The sequence below is a fragment of the Dromaius novaehollandiae genome, chromosome 1 (genome assembly GCF_036370855.1).
Source record: "Dromaius novaehollandiae isolate bDroNov1 chromosome 1, bDroNov1.hap1, whole genome shotgun sequence".
NCBI classification, from domain to species: domain Eukaryota; kingdom Metazoa; phylum Chordata; class Aves; order Casuariiformes; family Dromaiidae; genus Dromaius; species Dromaius novaehollandiae.
Window position 1 is genome coordinate 186,333,031 of NC_088098.1, and position 12,270 is coordinate 186,345,300.

General features: G+C 41.3%; 1 protein-coding gene across 9 annotated transcripts in view; it reads right to left on the minus strand.

Moving 5' to 3' along the window:
• ENOX1 (ecto-NOX disulfide-thiol exchanger 1) overlaps positions 1-12,270 on the minus strand; it is a 360,126-nt gene that overhangs the window by 241,251 nt on the left and 106,605 nt on the right. For 8 of the 9 annotated variants that reach the window (XM_064504830.1, XM_064504833.1, XM_064504832.1 and 5 more), the window contains one exon: positions 5,584-5,661. The exons of the other annotated variant lie outside the window; for it this stretch is intronic. The gene's annotated coding sequence lies outside the window, so the exon portion shown is untranslated. The remainder of the gene's footprint in view (positions 1-5,583; positions 5,662-12,270) is intronic. 9 annotated transcript variants of the gene reach the window in all.

Below are 12,270 nucleotides of genomic sequence, written 5' to 3' on the forward strand. Positions count from 1 at the left end.
TCCTTCTGGAGCAGTATATCTTAGGACTTCAATCTCAAATAGTTATGTATGCTACACTTCAGCATAGAAAGCAAGCTGAAACTTTCTTATCAAATTCAAGGCTTTTCCTTATTATTATTTATGCTATTGATTGAACTTTGCTGAGATTTGAGTACAGAAGATGAAGAGAGGCTGTTCCTGAGCTGAACTGATTCCAAAGAGTTTTTATGAGACTGGCAACGAGGACTTGAATAATCATCACAGACAGTTTCTAATGACAATAGGGTTGCAAATGTATTCATTTCAGGATCAAACTCACCATTATTCTCTCTCCATCTACACAAATCCAAAGAGTTGCTTTAATTTTTACTATTTGAACTGCTAGCCTTTCCACATATTTTAGCTAAAAAGTAAGAGAGAAGGGACATAAACTTGCCAACATTGTGTTAGGCTGTGCTGGAAGAAAAAAAAGATTTTTTATAGCTGTTCTTTTTGGCTTGCACTGGGCCTCCTTGCTTTTTTATGCAACAAGCATGGCAAATTTCACTGCTGTTTCTTGGACAGTAGCAGTAACTGTGGATTTCTCCTTCTCTCAAGTGGAGAAGATACTTTAACTTCCTTTCAGAAGTGACATCAATTCATATCTTTCTGTCTATGGCAACAGACTCTTACTGGAGCTGGAGCTTATGACTTTCATCTTGTTGTGGCACCTGCTTTGGTCAAAGGGATTACTGATTACTCCTCCTGGTGATGATATTAGGTTGAGCAGCTGTCCTCCCTGTTCTGTTATTATTATTCATGATGTGTGATTGATCTTTCTGAGGACCTTAGTGATAGAAAACTTAGCTGTTTTTTTGCTGTCTTTCTTTTAAAGGGACCTGAATGGACAATAATTGTTTCTGAAATGTGCTACAGCCACTATTTCACTGCATCTGTTGCTCGCATAACTCTGGGCAGCCAGAATGAGGGCAATGAAAAGGTGTAAAATGTGTAGTTACCCATATGCTGAGAGAAATCAGTTGCACACTTGTTGTCTCTCAAACAATGTCATTCATTACCTAGCACCGTACTGAGAAGAGTTTAAAGTACAGAAAACAGAGAAGACACTGCCAGGGACTCCACCTAGGCAAAGCTGAGATAAGTCACACGTTGGAGTCGTTTTAACTGAGAGTACACCACCATCATTAGTTACCACGCTTCTAAACTTTGGGCTTGTTTTTACATCGTTTGTAACCATTTGACAGTCGGGTTGGCTATATTCAGCTTCTTATAACTGACACCTGAGTCAGGAACTTAGAATACACAGAGGGATATAGATATAAGGAATGTGAACAGGAATTGTAAAAAAGTTTTAGAATGTTACCTATAGGAACGGCAATTGTTCATTCAGAAAAACAAATAAATAAATGAAATGTTACCTATAGGAACGGCAATTGTTCATTCAGAAAAACAAATAAATAAACGAAATTAACTAGAGCGTAAGGACAGTCTTCCTTTTAATATTTGACAGACTAACATAACGAAGGTGATGTTCAACTGTTCCCCATCTTCACCAGAAGACACTAAACAATTTACTATGAAGAAAAGAAAGTTTGGACTTTAGGAATACCCCTAAGTGCTGTGTAGCTCTAGAGTAGATTACGCTGGGTGGCACTGAATCTTCCTCACCAGAGGATATATTTTTTTAAGATTGGATTAAACAAACATCTCTCACAGATTGGCTAAACATCCTCACTCTTGATGGTATCCCAGGCAAACGGACCAAATGATCTTTGATGTCTTTAAGGTGTTTTCGACTTCTGTCATGAAAGACCACTCCTCTTTTCTGTGAGGGGATCTTACAGGAGGTAAGATCAGTCAAGATCAATATCTAATTGCCACTTTGGAAGAGAAGATGATGGGCACTGGGTAAGACAAGTAAAGGGCCTCACATCTGAGTCTGAGCCTATGGACACTTAGGGAACTGAGACATCATTCAAATACATATATATATATATATATATATATATATATATATAAAAATATATATATATATATATAAATTTAAATCAGCTTGTACATGCACCCCATGATCTGGATACATCAGACTTTATAAACTCACAGTCTTGTTTTATGAAATACAGCTGTCCCTACGAGGCAGTTTTGTGAGATTTACTCCCCCCACCTCCCCATTTTATTTTGCCACATTTCCTTTGAGCATCTAGCTTATAGATTTTCTTCAGGTAAAAGGCTACTTGGTTTCCATCTGTTCAATAATTCAAATATGCACATCCAATGCACATGTGGCACATTTACAGGTAGCAATGTCCCTTTTCCTTCCTCCAGTTTTGCAGCCAGACAATTTGCATCTAAGGTGTGAGAAGACAACATGCTCCTGTTTGCCTCCACGGTTCTGGTTTCTGCATCAGCTTCCCCTGCTTCTCTGTGGACTCCCACACATCGCGCACGAGCGGCCGCTTCATTGCCCGTGCAGCCTCTGGTGGGAGAGCGGAGCAGGGAGCAAAGCCCAGCAGCACTGAGGATCTGGCCCCGCTGGCAGCATGGCTTTGAAGCAGGCGTGTGCACGTACCGCAGCGGCAGCAGGGCACGTGCTGGTGAGGAGAGCAATGTGCGGTTGCCATGCTTACACGCTCTCGTGGAAAACCACTCTCCTGAGGCTCTCCCCCTCCTTTCTCTCTTCCCCCTGCGTCGACTTTCACCAGCCTGGTATTTTAAAAGTCGCATCTTCATTACTGAAGAAGCGGCAAAGCAAGAGAGTAACACTCGGTGCGCTAATACCCCACCAGGAGCCAGCCCTGGCCGACTGCCCCCGTCCCACGGGGCTGCAACACCAGGGCAGGGCAGGAGAGGCGCAGCCCCGGGAGGCGGGTGCCGGTACGAAATGCTAGCGGGGAGGCGGAAGGGATGGAAATGATGCTTTTCATCCCACACGGCAGCGAGTTTCCTTCCAGGATTCTGAATGGTTTTCACCACCTTTGTTTTTCTCTGTTTCCCCTAAAACCAAGGCACGTGTTTCACCATAGGGGTGTCAAGGGCAAAGATCAGAGGAGTCACTGAGATGCAGTTGGAGACATGCATCATTTACTGACTCCAATAGGAAAATTTAAGAAACTCCAGCAATAAATGAATAAAATTCCAACACAGAAAAGGATAAGCAACAAAGGCAGAAGGGAAAATAAGGCTTCTTGGGAGAATATGTAAAGGATCACAAGCAGCAAATAAAAGAGAGTTTAAGAAAACAAGAGCTGTGTAAGAAGAAAAGAAACATATGAGAAAAAAAAATACACAAAATTTGCAGTGAAAGACATGGGATACAGTGAGAAAGCTGACCTGGATTAAACCAATGATTTCGCTATTCCAATATCCCATTTTTCTTCAAAGTCAATACCAGATGCAAAAATACAATATCACATCCAGAAAAGTGGTGCAACAGATACTTACACAGCTGCAGAAGAAGCTCTGCCCAAACCCTAGGCTGAGTTCAATCAGGCAAGTGCTATATAATTCCTTTATAAATGTGTAATATGAAAACATCATCTGTGATGGCATTCTTACTGATGTAAATCTCTATTTCTGTAAAGATTCAGTGCAACACTTTTTGATAATACCTTGGGGCAATACCTTCCAAGGGGAAATTACGCTTTGTATTTCCTTTTCAGTAGAAATGTCTTGCTTTTTAATTTAATTGGTTTTCCTTTGCACCTGCATTATAATAAAGGTGTAAACAGCAGTACCCAAACTACTTTATGCCACTTAGTATACATGTATCATATTATTATCACATCTTATTTGTCTTCTTTTAAAATGACAGAATCCTAATTTGTATATATATCACAAAGCCATTATTTTTCAGGAATCAGACTTATTAACAAGGAAACTTTTAAAATGTGTTGCACAGCAGTTGTCAACTCCATTTGTATTAAATGCAGAAGACCACAGACCCAAACACACTTTGCTTAAGCACATTTAGCAGTAGCTCTTGAAAATCTTTGGTGAGCCACAATCCAAGCCACACTCATAGATGAGTCTGAAAAGGAAGATTTTATAAAGCTGCTGCTGCTAGCAAAGGATTTACAACCCAGGTGCCAATATGTGCAAAAAGTTTTCTCCCTTCATCCCAAACTGCTCTTGGTATTTGCAATTTTTTCTGCCCCCTCCTCCCCTAAAAACAAGAACACAGACTTTGCCCTAAGGGATATTACCATGAAAGAAAGAAACAATGCATTCATAAAGCCTTAGAATGACACACGTCATTCAACAGTTATGCAATTACTCTGAAAAGCTACATATTTTGAACACACCTCTTTCACTCCACAGAGGCCTGAGGCATTGCGATCAGGTTCGTATCTAAGCCATCTCAGCCAGTCTGACTTAGGGCTTTGCCCACTATAGAAGCTGTAGCTATGTGCAAGGTTTACATCTAGATTCAAACAGTTTCTAAAGCATTTTGGAGCTGAGGTCGCATTAAAAGGTATTACCGGCTCATGATAATTTCAAAGAACAAGTAAAAAGTAGTCTTGGATACCTCTCTCTCCCTAAATTCACCTTCTTTTGTTTGAGGTTTACAAGCCTCTTTGCCTACAGAATTCACACAGACTAATGGCATACTAAATGGCTACACAGAAGCAACAATGAAAGCAATTATACCCAAAGTGCTGTCAAGTAAACTGAGAGAACGAAACAGGGCATATTCCAAACATGAACGTTTTTGAAAATTATTATTTAGAGCCAGATACAACTCCCACAGACCTTGACTGTGCTCTGATACCAGGGTTTGACTACCTAGGTGGAAAAGCTGATTTCTATTGGTCTCTCCCACCAAATTTCTATAGAAATGCTGCTCTGTACTGCCTTTGAAAACAGCGAGAAATCAAATTTTTCTGTTATATACTTGCATAGCAAAACATATTGAAATGCAGAGATGTGTTTTCTACCCTCTAAATCATTGTGCTCTCAGGCCAGAGTGCTCATTACACTACTGTTATAGCTGACGAGGATATAACATTAGCTGTAGTCTCCTCAGCATTCCTTGCCATGCTGGCAGTACAGGAGTCAAGCCAATATTATTCTGCTCTTTTTACAATTTCTTAAATAGCAACTTTTTTTTTATTAATGATTATTATTTTCTTAAACTTTCTATGAACCTGAGCTCCTCCTGACCCCAAAGCCTTGGTTATTCTGCTGACCCTGTGTTGACCGTACTTCTAGAAACGTCCACGGCTGTAGCTGTGGGACAGCCGCTCATGTATTAGTGACACGGGTGGGAGCAATCGATTGCAGGGCCTTTTTAGGTAATGCTGAAAGACACAGCGATGAGGTGAAAATGACTTACAGGCCCAATTCTTTTCTGCAGTTCAACTCTATAAACCGCAATAATTCACTTCACAGGAGAGACGAATAGGTTACTCTGCATTTACATAACGGTAACAGAATAGAGTTATGCCCTAAACATTTTGCAAGAAATTAAAATAATTTTTCTTAACACTTGCTCCAGATTAAAATTAGATTTTACTTTAGTTCGCATGCGGTCAAGACATAAAAGATAGCAAATCGGCACAGGAATCTACATGCTGAAACAGTCAGGATGCAATGAAAGTTACAGACCTTTATAAAAGTAGATAACTTCTCAGTAGCCCCATTGCCGTATTTCCAAAGGAATGTTACAATTTTTCATGGCCAATCCTACAGGAAGGAGAAAGAGAAATTAAAACTAGAGCGTTTCTGAAGGAAATAAGATCAGCTGTCTCCTTGGATATGCAGTGCTAAAAGTCAGTCTAGAATTGCTTTAGAGGATGTTAAACATTTTAAACTATGCAAGCAGTAAGATCATAACAATTATTTAAATATAACAAAATCCAAATTGAATAAAATACAAAATAGTAAGCTTATTTTTCAAAGACATATTATTGAAAACAGTCTTGATAAAAATGCAATAAATATATAGGACTAGATTGGGAAAAAAAGGGGGGGGGGAAGAGAATGCTGCACCAATTTATATTCCCTTTGAACTGTCTGTAATACAGACCTTAAAGTGCATTTTCAAACATATAGCATATCAAAGAAGCAGACATTTATTTCTAGTCATGGCACTTCTAAGCTTTTGGTAAATGAAACCAGAAATAGTCTAGTGGCTCTGTGCTGTGTGATAAAGCATGCACTGATGGGTTCTGCCCAACATCAGCAAACAATTGTTTTTCCTTTTAACTGAAGGAAGGAATTTCCGCAGTAAACAAATGCCTTACGTCTTGCATGAATCCTTCAACAGTGTCAAGGCAAACCTGCTGTTTCACACCTCCTGCTTGTGCTATTCACAGTCAAAATACAAGTTCTTTTTCCCCCAAGATGCATCAGTTGCTATGTTTTCGATTATGACAACTATGATACACAGGAGTAAATCCAATACACTGTAGCTTTCAGCTATAATCCCCCTGGAATCCACACCCATCGTTGTAAGGATAATTATCTAGGTATCCCCAAGGCCATTTTTTTTCAGTTTTCATATAAAAATCACCTCTTGCATAAGACATGAAATTTAAAATCATCCCCTTCACAGATATCACTGAGTCACTCCATTACCTCTGGGACAGATATAAATTATGCATTCTTTGATTCTCTTTAAAATTTTAGATGCACAAGGGGACAGAGAAGCATCTAAATGATACTAAAAATATAAGGCATTCAAGAAAGAAACAATAACTTGTATGGTATTAACTGCTACAGTGCTCCGAAGGCTCCCTGCCTGGTCAAGAAAAGCACATAAAGCACTGAAACATAACAGCAGGCTTGCATGCTAATGGCTGCTAGTGACAAGGACTCATTGAATGTCACTGCTTCAGATACTGCGTACTGTTCATTTTTCTTATCTGTGTGACCTCTCCTTTGAAATGACTGATGAAACGTCTGTGAATTAGCATCTCTGCTTCTGGGCGTTTGCCACCAAGAAGGTACTCAGTTACATCTCTACTAAAATAAAAAAAATAAAATAAAGAAGGAAAAAGAAATTATAATCTTAACAGAAGAATCATAATCTTAACTAAGAATAGTCTGTTAAAGGGTGCTTGGTCTAGACTGTAAAAGGACTACTTTTCTGAAGCTTCCTCATTAAGTTAGCTTTTACCTCAGTGCCATTTAAGAGTATTGGCTTGTCACAATACATGCATTCGTATTTCAGACTTGGCTAACATTTTCATAATTGGTGTGAATAAAAAGGAATAGCTGCTACTGCAGGAAAAAAGAAATCTCTCTGTTCTAATGCCCTGCTGCTATGATGACCTATTTCACACTAGCATCTGTTCTGTTCTGATGAACCACTCCAGATGTAAGCTGGCAAAACAGCACTGAAAGTATGTTAGCCAGACATCCACTGAGTGCTGCAGATGTTTTGTTCCATGCTTCACATTTAATGTATGCCTGATTAATTTTTTTTTCTCATTTCAACGACTTGGCCTACAGAATTTCCTATGAAGTTTTCAAAATCTGGAATCCAATCTGCAGCCGTAAAGAGCAGCTTCCTTTGTGTTAGCTAGTTCATTAACATCTGGAATAACAAGCCAAAAGAGCCTGGGTTTGAACTGCCAATGCAATACAAACTTCAGTAATCTATTATGCCTTAATATTATTTGCCTGAGGATTTAACACAATACTCAATTTCAGTTTCAAAATTACAGATGTTGGTAATATTCAGATGCATCAGTCTGACCAAAAATATTATGCCCCATCTCTGCCTCAAACCCTTGACCTGAATGAGGTTAGTGACAGGGATATGAATGACTTGAGCAGAAAACAAAACACAAAAGTAGTTTTATCGTGAAGTACAATATTTCTTCTGCCACTTAACCAATTTTTTTTTCCTCTCAAAATTACAGGGTTGACTGCAAATCTTCAAGGCTAGCAGCTGCTACGACAGCCTAAGTGCCTTTTAAAAGAATAATAATTTATGAGATGCCTTGGTAGAATAGCAAAGGTCACACGGAAGGGTCCCCAGAGAGGGGTGAAAGACAAAGGTTACAAAGATGACTAAAGACTAGCCTACAGGAAGGGAGTTTCTTGGCAGAAAGATGCTTTGTTGCAACTGCTTCATCCTACCTAGTGTTAGCCCAGTAGTTGCATCCAAACGCACAGCTCTACCTTAAGTTGACTGTAAGACATTGTGTATGAAATATGCTTCTGAAATACGTGGCCCAGCAGCTTGGCCCACTGAGTCACAACAGCACACTTAGCAGCAGATCTGAGGCCACCTTCTTCCACACCTGGGGAGGTCAAACTTAAAAAATTCCCAAAGTCCTTGCAAGCCAGTCCCAAAATATATGCCATTTTGAAGGCAGCCAGTACCATTTTCAGACTTCTAACAGAGCAGCACAGATTGGTTCACCGTTTCTTTTAGCAGCAATGTGAAGAGTCAGTATATAAGCAGCCTAAGATACACAGTTGACACATTGCTTCTAGGCAGCTGTAAATTTGCACACCAGCCATCATGCTACACAGCACTTTGGGCTGCTTTTTCCTGCCACAGCTACAGCATTCCCCCCTTCAGCTGCAGCAAGTACAGAAAGAAAGACAAGGATGAAGACAAGCAGGAACAACTCTTCTTGGCACAGCTCCACTCCATGCAGCATCATTTCTGGGCTCATAAAATAAGCATTAACTGGTGGGAGAAGCCAGCGTTGCAAACCTGGGGGTAACCAGCAGCGTCTGCAGAACATCAGAGTGATAAAGAAAAGCTTAATCCGGAGCCAGTGCGCAATACAAGACATCTCTTATCTCTTCAGAAATGTGTGGTCATAACCATTTTAAGAACTGACAATTTCCAACTGCTCCTGATCAGTTGTGAAAAGTTTCTGCAGCCAGATCAATGGCTGGCACTTGCAGGGGAGGTCTGCACGACCCTGAAGTGTACAGAGGTAAAATCTGCCAGTCAAGGAGAGGTTACTGATCACTTAGAGTGTAAAGGATTCCACATTTGCTGTAGAACAAACTACTGGAGCCCATTTTCCTGCTATTTCATCTCCGCGCCAGGCCTCCTGAGTTCCTAAGTAGGGGTGCTGAGGGATGGCTAACCATTCAGGTAGGTTTACCAAAGACAGTTTTCAGAAATTCTCAGGTGCTTTCTGTATTCAGATAGGTCTACTTGCTGAAGGGGACTAATGCTCTGGACATTACTGGTATTTGCATTCTCTTGTTCTGGCAGTTGCTTGTCTTTTACCACGGCTGATGAAGCCTTTTTCAGATCATAGAAAATTTTTACAATCTCATAAGCGCAAGGAAATGACAACGGAGTGTGCCTTTGGGAGACTGAAGGGTAGAAGGTAAGCAGAAGGTGGGATGCAGCAGAGCAAGCCTCAAATTATAACGGTATGTTTTATTCTGCGTATCATCTGCAGGAACAAGGGAAAGGGAACTTAATGGCGCAGGAAAGCTGCGGACGCAGTGAATAACCCATGAGATGCCCCCTCCCAAATGACAAAATCACAGGGCACATCGTCAGGGAGCCCTCCTGAACCCGACCAGGAGAGGAAATTGGTATTTTCAGTGTGCGTTTTGCCTAACGCTTAGAATTGCTTACTGTAGCACAGCAACTCCTTCACAGTGCCAGATCTTGATGGGCTCTGTGTGTGGGGTTTTTATACTCTCTGGTGTTGGTTTGGAGTGCTCCGTCTGCCTTTATTAATTTTAAACAGAATGGGGGGATGTAAATTCACCATTGGGGATATGTCAGTGTTTGCTCAACATGCTCTGTATACCTTTATTAATTTTGCATAGAATGGCGGATGTGATTTCACCCTGGGGGGAAATCAGTGATAGCAGAAGGCCTTTCCCACAGCAGGGGAGCAGTAGGGAAGGGGGGATTTCACTGTGGGTTTGTTTTGAGTGATTTGTGTGCTTTCATGGGTTTCTAAAGCTGAGGAACTTCTGCTTTCATGAACAGAGGTTTCAATGCCATGACCTACTGGTCTGAAGAGGTTGATTATCTTAATGAAGCATTTCTTATGCAAGTCTTACAGCTTATAGTACATTTTAAAAGCAGTAGATGATAGCTCTTTATTGTGCAGGAAGAGTATGTAAAGGGTGGAAATTAAAAAGCTTTCAAAATTAATAACAAGATTTTTTTAACAGAACAAATGCTTAAAAACTACATAAACTACAAAAGGTCTGTTGTTTAATAAAGGTTCACAAGGTTTAACTTTTGGCTCATTGCAAAAATTGCCTCAATCAGTGTGACCAGCTTGGCAAGCTGTCATCCCTCACAGTTCCTGGGTCCCCAGTGAGCCTACGCTTGGCGTGGAGTGTGCAGGGACACTTGGCTGCCTGGGCTGCTGTTCCCCTGGGCTTGAAGGAGGAGTTGCAGAGAGTTGCTCCCTTGTGGAGACATTCACCAAAGCCTGTGGAAACTCAAGGCTTTATGCATAGGGCTCAGCAGGAAAAAAGAAGAGTCACAGGCTTGCAAGGGGTCTGCAGGGACAACATCCATCTCTTTGTTATCTACCTTTAACTCACACAGCAATGCTACGCTCCATCATTGCAAATCCCTTTGCTTCTAAACTCTTGGTCCTCGTATGTATTTATTCATCAGCATCACGACAATAAAGGGAACGTCCCCTCACTGTCCTCTTTACTTTTCTGGAAAAAATCCTGGAGAAAATAATTTTCATGCCTTCCTTGATTTCCAGAGTCTCCCAGAAGGTCAAACCTCTTTTATACTCAGTTTTGTCAAAGATGGAAAATACTGAACATTGATGCCATGAAAGGTCTGGACCCTTCAGATATGATTACCAAAATGCAGGGAAAATAGGGCTATTGCTCATAGTTCAGTTTTCAAGGCAGAAAATATGTATTTTATTTCATCCACAACTCTGCAATGCCAGGTACAGAGTCTGCTTCCAGTCTTGGAAGCCTCTACACATTATAGGGTTTTTTTCCTGCTTTTTCTCCTACTGACTTTCCGAATGCAAAGAGGGGGACTCCCCTACAGCTCCTTCAGCACGTAGTGGCAGGTGGCCAGCTGCATGTTTACTGTGCAGGGCAATATAGGTTCTGACTCCTCTGTATGCCTGATTTCTCTGTGATTCCTCAGTATAGGGACCTGGCAGGGGCAAGAGGCCATGGGGCAAAGGTATCAATGAACAGCAAGCTGGGGACAGTTTGCTGTATGGAGAAGGGAGGTGACTGCTCCCAAGTGCAGTCTAAGTCTTTTGTTTGCACTTCCCTAGACAGTTCTGACATGGAGGGCACCCAACCAGACAGCAAAAGAACTACCTGATCAGAAGATGCCTTGGTAAGATTTATAATGATAAATAAGGACTCCCTAGGATTTATATTGCTGAAAAGTGCCTTACTGCTCATAACAAACTTGAAACGGTGAACTGAATTAATTACTTGCTTGATCAAAACGTGTTATATACTTGAAAACTGAAGTATGGAATAGCTGGCTCTCACTGCTCACATTTATGTGTCAAGTCATTCTTTTCCTAGTCTGGTGCAGCTGGCACACGAACTCCTTGCATGACGGATGGCTGGGGGCAAAGACTTTCTGCACTGGGACAGGAGAAGCATGGTTACCTTTCTGAGCACCAGAAAGAGCAGGCAGAAACTGCCTTAATTGTAAAAATGGATGAGGGGAGCAGGAAAAAAAAAGGGGCTAGGGGACTGCAGCTGGCTGTTATGAGCTCTGTAGGTCAGCACTTTTATTCTTGATGAATATGGCTGGATTTTGAACAAGTGGGAGGGGAAGAGGAAGGGCAGGGTCTGGAAACTGGCTCACATCCATCCGAGTTGATAACATGCATCTCAGAGAAAAAACAGTAAATACCAGGTACATGTCACAGCATGCAATGCTGGCAACCTGTAATAAAGGCCAAGGCAATGATACTCACCAGCCTCCTCACTATGCTGTCAGCAGCCTGCTTGTTCCTAGAGACCAAAAGCAGGCAGGCAGGGGAGGTAGGGGGCAATGGCAGCTGGGCATCCCTGCCTATCTGTGCACCTCATTCAGGATCCTGCTTACTGCAGCCCATGCAAGGGGACATCAGTCTTCCAGCCCTCCACATCCTTTGTCTATTAGCTGCATCCTAGACAAACTGCAGGTCAGCAGTGGTATTCTATGCCCAGTTCCTGACAAGTCCTCCAAAAATAGAATGGGGGCTAGACTTCTGCTTTATGTCCTTGGCCTTCTTGTAAGCCTTCTTTGTCTTCTTTGTTTCAATACCACTGCATATGAAACTCTGGAGGGGAATTTTATTCAGCCATTGCCTTAGCTATCTCCTCAAAATCCTATTTCTGTGGAGACAAAATCCC